This window comes from Oncorhynchus gorbuscha, linkage group LG09 (genome assembly GCF_021184085.1).
Source record: "Oncorhynchus gorbuscha isolate QuinsamMale2020 ecotype Even-year linkage group LG09, OgorEven_v1.0, whole genome shotgun sequence".
In the NCBI taxonomy this organism is placed as follows: domain Eukaryota; kingdom Metazoa; phylum Chordata; class Actinopteri; order Salmoniformes; family Salmonidae; genus Oncorhynchus; species Oncorhynchus gorbuscha.
Window position 1 is genome coordinate 32580382 of NC_060181.1, and position 9424 is coordinate 32589805.

Consider the following 9424-nt stretch of genomic DNA (forward strand, 5'->3'; position numbering starts at 1 on the left):
ATGGTCGGATTCGCATTTATCGTTGAAGGAATGAGTGTTACACCGAGGCCTGTATTCTGGACCGGGATCAATTTGGAGGTGGAGTGTCCATCATGGTCTGGGGCGGTGTGTCACAGCATCATTGGACTGACCTTGTTGTCATTGCAGGCAATCTCAACGCTGTGCGTTACAGGGAAAACATCCTCCTCCCTCATGTGGTACCCTTCCTGCAGGCTCATCCTGACATGACCCTCCAGCATGACAATGCCACCAGCCATACAGCCCGTTCTGTACTTGATTCCCTGCAAGACAGGAATGTCAGTGTTCTGCCATGGCCAGCGAAGAGCCCGGATCTCAATCCCATTGAGCATGTCTGGGACCTGTTGGATAGGAGGGTGAGGGCTAGGGCCATTCCCCCCAGAATTGTCCGGGAGCTTGCAGGTGCCTTGGCAAATCTGGTGCAGTCCATGAGGAGGAGATGCACTGCAGTACTTAATCTTGTAACTCCCATCCCGGATCTGGGAGTGTTGTCATCAACTGACACTAATTAGGATAATGCAACATACATAAATATTACTAGAAAATATTCATATTCATGAAATCACAAATGAAATACATTGAAACACAGCTTAGCCTTTGGTTAATCGCCCTGTCATCTCAGATTTTGAAAATATGCTTTACAGCCAAAGCAAGACAAGCATTTGTGTACGTTTATCGATAGCCTAGCATAGCATTATGCCTAGCTAGCAGCAGGCAACCTGATCACGAAAATCAGAAAAGCAATCAAATTAAATCGTTTACCTTTGATGAGCTTCGGATGTTTTCACTCACAAGACTCCCAGTTAGATAGCAAATGTTCCTTTTTTCCAAAAATATTATTTTTGTAGCCGAAATAACTCCGTTAGTTCTTCACGTTTGGCTGAGAATTCGACCGGAAATTGCAGTACAACAATGCCGAAAAACATTCCAAAGCAGCTCCATAATATCGACAGAAACATGGCAAACATTGTTTATAATCAATCCTCAAGGTGTTTTTCAAATATCTATTCGATAATATATCAACCGGGACAGGTGACTTCTTAGTAGGAAAGAGAGAAACAATGGCCACATTTGTCCCTTACGCACAAAACACTCTAGCTGACCACTGACGCAATGTTGACGTTCAGGCTCATTTTTCAAAATAAAAGCTTGAAACTATGTATTGTGACACTAGACACATTAGGAAGCCATAGAAAAAGGAATCTGGTTGATATCTCATTCACTGCTCAATAGGGACGCATAGGAACGCAAAGCTTTCTAAATAAGAGTCCCTTCCTGATAGGATTTTTCTCAGGCTTTCGCCTGCAATATGAGTTCTGTTATACTCACAGACAATATCTGGCCACACCAGATACCGACTGTTACTTTTGATTTTGACCCCCGTTTGTTCAGGGACACATTAGTCCATTACTATTAGTCACATGTCTGTGGAACTTGTTCAGTTTGTCTCAGTTGTTGAATCTTATGTTCATACAAATATTTACAAATGTTAAGTTTGCTGAAAATAAATGCAGTTGACAGTGAGGGGGCGTTTCGTTCTTTGCTGAGTTTAGTACATTTTTACACTAGAATCAATGTCTGACTAATGATGCAACAGGCCGTTTTCAACCAGCGAAGTTAGTTGAGTTCAGCTGCCCTTCAGTATGTTGGCTAAGGTTGGAAATCATAAGGTGCATTGTGATTCGAACTGGCAACTTTGTGTTTAATTCCCTCCAACCTGCCTCCCTTCGAGACATTCCATTATTTGACTCTCACCTGCAAACTCACCTGTCACTAAGTTTTCCCACAACTTTCATCAAACCAATCAATTCGTCCCCGACTACCTCCAGAAGTGGTCAGGAAGATGATCAGTTATAATAGTCTACACCCGTCTAAAAATGTGGGCAGAATCTGAATGTGGACAAGTTCAGGACAATGGACACATATGTTCACAACAAGTAAACAGGGCTCAGTTAAGAAACATAGACCTCAATAATTAAAAAGCAATACATTCCCACTGGGCTCAAGCTGGTTGAATCAACGTTGTTTCAACATGATTTTGATGTTTGTTCAGGGGCAGAACGACAGATTTTTACCTTGTCAGCTCTGGGATTCGATCTAGAAACCTTTCAGTTACTGGCCCAATGTGGAAAATACAAAACTGTTGTTTTGAGGGTGACAATTCAACCACAGGATCATGGAAACCAAATTTCAGACATTTTAAATTTGTACTTTTAAAACAAAGCCGCATTTTCAGTTAGTGCATTCGGAATGTATCAGACCCATTTTTCCACATTAGGCATATTCTAAAATTGATTAAATAGTTTGTTTTGTTCATCAATTTACACACAATACCCCATAATGACAAAGCAAAAACAGGTTTAGACATTTTTGCAAGTTTATTCAAAATAAAATACAAATCACATTTACATAAGTATTCAGACCCTTTACTCAGTACTTTGTTGAAGCACTTTTGGCAGCAATTACAGCCTTGAGTCTTCTTGGGTATGACTCTACAAGCTTGGCACACCAGTATTTGGGGAGTTTCTCCCATTCCTCTCAAGCTATGTCAGGTTGGATGGGGAGCGTCGCTGCACAGCTATTTTCAGGTCTCTCCAGAGATGTTCGATTGGGTTCAAGTCCGGGCTCTGTCTGGGCCATTCAAGGACATTCAAAGACTTGTCCCCGAAGTCACTCTTGCGTTGTGTTGGTTGTGTGCATAGGGTTGTTGTCCTGTTGGAAGGTGAACCTTCGCCCCAGTCTGAGGTCCTGAGCAGGTGTTCATCAAGGATCTCTGTACTTTGCTCCATTCATCTTTCCCTTGATCCTGACAAGTCTCCCAGTCCCTGCCGCTGAAAAACATATCCACAGCACGATGCTGACACCACAATGCTTAATCTGGTACCATCCTTACGGTGTTCTCCAGACGTGACGCTTGGCATTCAGGACAATGAGTTCAATCTTAGTTTCATCAGAACAGATAATCTTGTTTCAAATGGTCAGAGTCTTTAGGTGCCTTTTGGCAAACTCCAAGCAGGCTGTCATGTGCCTTTTACTGAGGAGTGGCTTCCATTTGGCCACTTGACCATAAAGACCTGATTGGTGGAGTGCTGCAGAGATAGTTGTCCTTCTGGGAGGTTCTTCCATCTCCACAGAGGAACTCTGGAGGTCTGTCAGAGTGACCATAAACTCTTGGTGGTTCCAAACTTCTTCCATTTTAAGAATGATGGAGGCCCACATCTTTACTAGATGCTGTTCTTCCACTAACCTCATTGCAACTCCCCTCCAAGTCTCCGACCACTGCCTTGTATCCTTTTCCCTCTCGCTCTCATCCAACACCTCCCACACTGCCCCTACTCGGATGGTATCGCGCCGTCCCAATCTTCGCTCTCTCTCCCCCGCTACTCTCTCCACTTCCATCCTATCATCTCTTCCCTCCGCTCAAACCTTCTCCCACCTATCTCCTGATTCTGCCTCCTCAACCCTCCTCTCCTCCCTCTCTGCATCCCTTGACTCTCTATGTCCCCTATCCTCCAGGCCGGCTCGGTCCTCCCCTCCCGCTCCGTGGCTCGATGACTCATTGCGAGCTCACAGAACAGGGCTCCGGGCAGCCGAGCAGAAATGGAGGAAAACTCGCCTCCCTGCGGACCTGGCATCCTTTCACTCCCTCCTCTCTACATTTTCCTCCTCTGTCTCTGCTGCTAAAGCCACTTTCTACCACGCTAAATTCCAAGCATCTGCCTCTAACCCTAGGAAGCTCTTTGCCACCTTCTCCTCCCTCCTGAATCCCCTCCCCCCCCCCTCCTCCCTCTCTGCAGATGACTTCGTCAACCATTTTGAAAAGAAGGTCGACGACATCCGATCCTCGTTTGCTAAGTCAAACGACACCGCTGGTTCTGCTCACACTGCCCTACCCTGTGCTCTGACCTCTTTCTCCCCTCTCTCTCCAGATGAAATCTCGCGTCTTGTGACGGCCGGCCGCCCAACAACCTGCCCGCTTGACCCTATCCCCTCCTCTCTTCTCCAGACCATTTCCGGAGACCTTCTCCCTTACCTCACCTCGCTCATCAACTCATCCCTGACCGCTGGCTACGTCCCTTCCGTCTTCAAGAGAGCGAGAGTTGCACCACTTCTGAAAAAACCTACACTCGATCCCTCCGATGTCAACAATTACAGACCAGTATCCCTTCTTTCTTTTCTCTCCAAAACTCTTGAACGTGCCGTCCTTGGCCAGCTCTCCCACTATCTCTCTCTGAATGACCTTCTTGATCCAAATCAGTCAGGTTTCAAGACTAGTCATTCAACTGAGACTGCTCTCCTCTGTATCACGGAGGCGCTCCGCACTGCTAAAGCTAACTCTCTCTCCTCTGCTCTCATCCTTCTAGATCTATCGGCTGCCTTCGATACTGTGAACCATCAGATCCTCCTCTCCACCCTCTCCGAGTTGGGCATCTCCGGCGCGGCCCACGCTTGGATTGCGTCCTACCTGACAGGTCGCTCCTACCAGGTGGCGTGGCGAGAATCTGTCTCCTCACCACGCGCTCTCACCACTGGTGTCCCCCAGGGCTCTGTTCTTGGCCCTCTCCTATTCTCGCTATACACCAAGTCACTTGGCTCTGTCATAACCTCACATGGTCTCTCTTATCATTGCTATGCAGACGACACACAATTAATCTTCTCCTTTCCCCCTTCTGATGACCAGGTGGCGAATCGCATCTCTGCATGTCTGGCAGACATATCAGTGTGGATGACGGATCACCACCTCAAGCTGAACCTCGGCAAGACGGAGCTGCTCTTCCTCCCGGGGAAGGACTGCCCGTTCCATGATCTCGCCATCACGGTTGACAACTCCATTGTGTCCTCCTCCCAGAGCGCCAAGAACCTTGGCGTGATCCTGGACAACACCCTGTCGTTCTCAACCAACATCAAGGCGGTGGCCCGTTCCTGTAGGTTCATGCTCTACAACATCCGCAGAGTACGACCCTGCCTCACACAGGAAGCGGCGCAGGTCCTAATCCAGGCACTTGTCATCTCCCGTCTGGATTACTGCAACTCGCTGTTGGCTGGGCTCCCTGCCTGTGCCATTAAACCCCTTCAACTCATCCAGAACGCCGCAGCCCGTCTGGTGTTCAACCTTCCCAAGTTCTCTCACGTCACCCCGCTCCTCCGTTCTCTCCACTGGCTTCCAGTTGAAGCTCGCATCCGCTACAAGACCATGGTGCTTGCCTACGGAGCTGTGAGGGGAACGGCACCTCAGTACCTCCAGGCTCTGATCAGGCCCTACACCCAAACAAGGGCACTGCGTTCATCCACCTCTGGCCTGCTCGCCTCCCTACCACTGAGGAAGTACAGCTCCCGCTCAGCCCAGTCAAAACTGTTCGCTGCCCTGGCCCCCAATGGTGGAACAAACTCCTCACGACGCCAGGACAGCGGAGTCAATCACCACCTTCCGGAGACACCTGAAACCCCACCTCTTTAAGGAATACCTAGGATAGGATAAGTAATCCCTCTCACCCCCCCCCCTTAAGTTTTAGATGCACTATTGTAAAGTGACTGTTCCACTGGATGTCATAAGGTGAATGCACCAATTTGTAAGTCGCTCTGGATAAGAGCGTCTGCTAAATGACTTAAATGTAATGTAAATGTAATGTTCTTGGGGACCTTCAATACTGCAGACATTTTTTGGTACCCTTCCCCAGATCGGTGACTAGACACCATCCTGTCTCGGCGCTCTATGGACAATTCCTTTGACTTCATGGCTTGGTTTTTGCTCTGACATGCACTGTCAACTGCGGTGCCTTATATAGACGAGTGTGTGCCTTTCCAAATCATGTCCAATCAATTGAATTTACCCCAGGTGGACTCCAATCAAGTTGTAGAAACATCTCAAGGATGATCAATGGAAACAAGATGCACCTGAGCTCAATTTGAGTATCATAGCAAACGGTCTGAATCCTTACGTAAATAAATAACGTAGCTGGGCAGCTCCTCCTGGAGAATTGATCTACAGCTACCCTTTGGTCTCCCATCAAGGGTTTTAACCAAGCCCAGCCCTGTTTAGCTATGATATTTGTCACTGTCTTTTTACCAATGTGCTATTGTGAGAATGATTGTTTGTCGGGAGATCTTCACTAAACTAAATAGATTCACTGGTGCTATCGAAGTCATTCCAAAGGGTAGTTTTAACGGAGCAAATTGGAACGCTATTTAGGCCTATAAGGCATTTGCAAATTCATCAAAAGCATTTTTTTTACCCAGGATTCAACAAAATGTACAATAAAATAGACAATAGGGTTTTAAGCTCTGGTTGATTTAAAATGTAATGATATTCAATTGTAATGATTTAAAATTATGTTTGGTTGTCAACACAACAAAATATTACCATTTGAAGTAGATGTATATTCTGTTTGGTTAGTTCCATCTGTGCCATTCACTTAATTCCAGTTTGTCTTCAAATAAAACAAAATGACATGTTGGATTCAAGTCCCCATCTCAACCAAAAATGTTTAAGAATAGGACCAAATCAAACTATATTTAAAGTGCATTTAATGTTTGATTTCGATTTAGTCCTATTCGATAACTTAGATTTTTTATTAAGATGGAGACTTAAATCCAAGATATATTATTCATTTGTAGACCAACTGAAATTAAAGACAGATTTTTTTTAATCATAAAAAAACAGGGAGTCACCATTGAGACCAGGGTCTCTTTCACAAGGGAGCCCTGCATACACAATTCAGGAGACAAAATGAAGTCAAAATCAGATACAATGTAAAACAAATACAACACAAATATTCAAGAAAAACAGATACATTCCTCAGTAAGAAGATTCCCAATCAATATTTTAAATGACCTGAGCAGCACCAGAACATCCAATTCTAATGTATTTTGTAATTTTTGGCTCCATGGTAGATGGCATCCAAAGGCTTAAGTGTAGTGGCTGCTGCAATCTGGTCACCATAGTCATGAACTGGCAAGAAAGTTGACTGTTGACTGTACAATCTGCTTCCTACCACTAGGGAGACGCAATATCTATTCCTAACAAATCAGCTTTAAATCTTAGCTTTTTAACTAGCTCATCCATAGGCTTTTTAAACATGATCTTTGTCAATCCGAATGCTCAGATATTTCGTCAAGTGAGACAGATGGAACTATCCAAGCAGAAGATAAATCTCTTTCAAATGTTGATATTTGGTTGAGTTGACAAACACAATTCAACATCACTTTTGAAATACAACAAATAGCCTATTAACGTGACGACAATTTAAAAAAGATATGTTGGATTCATATCTTCAATTCAAGAATGGGATTAAGCCAGTGGCTCAGGTGGAACGATCCAAGCAGTAGATACAGATGTAGGATCTTAATTTGAGCCAGTTTGCTACAGCAGGAAAATAATCCTGCAGCAACAGGAATGGATTGATGTGGATTATAATGAATATACATTTTTGTAGGGGTTGATGGGTTTTTCGTAAGGGAAAATCAAGGCCTAGATTCCATCAGATCAAGTGTTAACCGGTGATAGAAGACACCCGCATAGCAGATGTTTTGGCAGTGTTGGAGGTGGAACTGCGTTGGAGCCCCAAATCGGTGAGCAGCTGCTCTTGCGATGGTTGTCACAAAGCCACACGTGTTAGAAGTTCAGAACAAGAAAGTGTAGGTCATATAGAAATCATTTATTTTATTTTTTATTTAACTAGGCAAGTCAGTTAAGAACAAATTCTTATTTACAATGACGACCTAGGAACAGTGGTTTAACGGTCTTGTTCAGCGACAGAACGACATATTTTTACCTTGGCAGCTCGGGGACTCCTTTCGGTTACTGTCCCAACGCTCTAACCACGAGGCTACCTGCCGCCCCTAATGTTGCTCAAATGAAAAAAATAAACAAAATAATGAAGGTTTCTATTATGTAGATTACATCTCACATTCCAATGTTCCAACTTGGAAACAAGACTGCATGGGATTTCTGTTAATGTGAGTCCATGCAGCCAATGTCAATGTCGCTTCAGGTAGAATGCCAAGAGTCGCTCGTGGATTTTACAGCTCTCAGTTCCACCTCTTGACACTGCTATGCGGATGTCGGCTAACGCGGATCTGATTGAATAGAGACGCAAGTGAAAATGACTAAATTCAGAAGGATTTTTATAACCTCAAAGTTAAAAAATGTCCTGCATTGAAAGTTCTCCTGAAAGAGGGTGATCAAATTAAGATCAGACATCGGTATGTCTTCACATCTGTGGAGATCTTCACAATTTCTGTAATAATCTGCACAGAATCTTGGCACTGATCACTTGCACCATGTACTTTTAATGTAATCTCAAAATTCAATCCAGGTCATTTGTTTCTGCTTTTAGATGAAGCACAGTGAAATCACATTAATATGTTGTATAAATAAATACTATGTATTCCCATGTTCATTTAGCTGCTTTCAACCTTTTAAATGGTTGAAAGTGCAGTCCTATACATTTGGGTGAAACTAAACCAAAAATCAGACATTGTTTTTCCATTGGAATTTAGTTGTGCTTTCAGATGATGGAAAGCATCGTGATAAAAAATGGGAAATTCAACTAACTTTTGGCTCTCTTTGAGTGGGTGAATATAGGTCGTAATCTCATTTATCAACAACGCAATCAAATATTACCCAATTATCTACGTTGAAATGACGTAGTGTGCCCAGTGGGTTCTGTACACAAATTGAAATCATCCATCTCCCAAAATAAATGTAATTTAATTTGCATGTTCAATATTAACTTATTAGGACTGTGCAGTATGATGCTGTATTCAGAACCAAGTGGGTAGGTGGTAATTTCCAGTTGTCAAGTCGTAAATTCGAGTTGGGTGCATTCACGTTTTGTACTGGGAAATGCCATCATACATAGAGGTCATTAGAAGGCTTGTGATTGTGTTGCTCTTTTTTTGGCCCATAAAAAGTATATCCAGAACTGTTCATTTTCTAAATTAAAAAGGCAGATGAACAGAATACTTTTTGTATCAACAATTTGTATTTTGTTCTTACCATAAACAACTGCTGAAGATGCTGTTATGTTTGTTCTGCAAGTAGGAAAGATAATGCCATGCTTCCCCTCTGCAAGTGGGAAACTGAGCACATGGATGATAGAGGAGTGACCCACTAGTAATTACCAGTTGGAGGGCGTTCAAATGGATTTTTCCCAGTAGTATGCGGGTATTTACAAAATTACAATATGTGATCGCAGCATTAGTCCAATCTCATCATAGGAGGAAGAAGCAGTTATTTTGTTCCTCCCAGTTGTTTTCCAAAAGGGAACACTATATATTATACGGTGCACTACGTTTGACCAGGGCCCATAGGAATTTGGTGAAAAGAAGTGCACCATGTAGGGAACAGGGTACCATTTGGAACAGACACCAGTATAATTTCCCCTGGACAAGTTCTGCTGAGGCT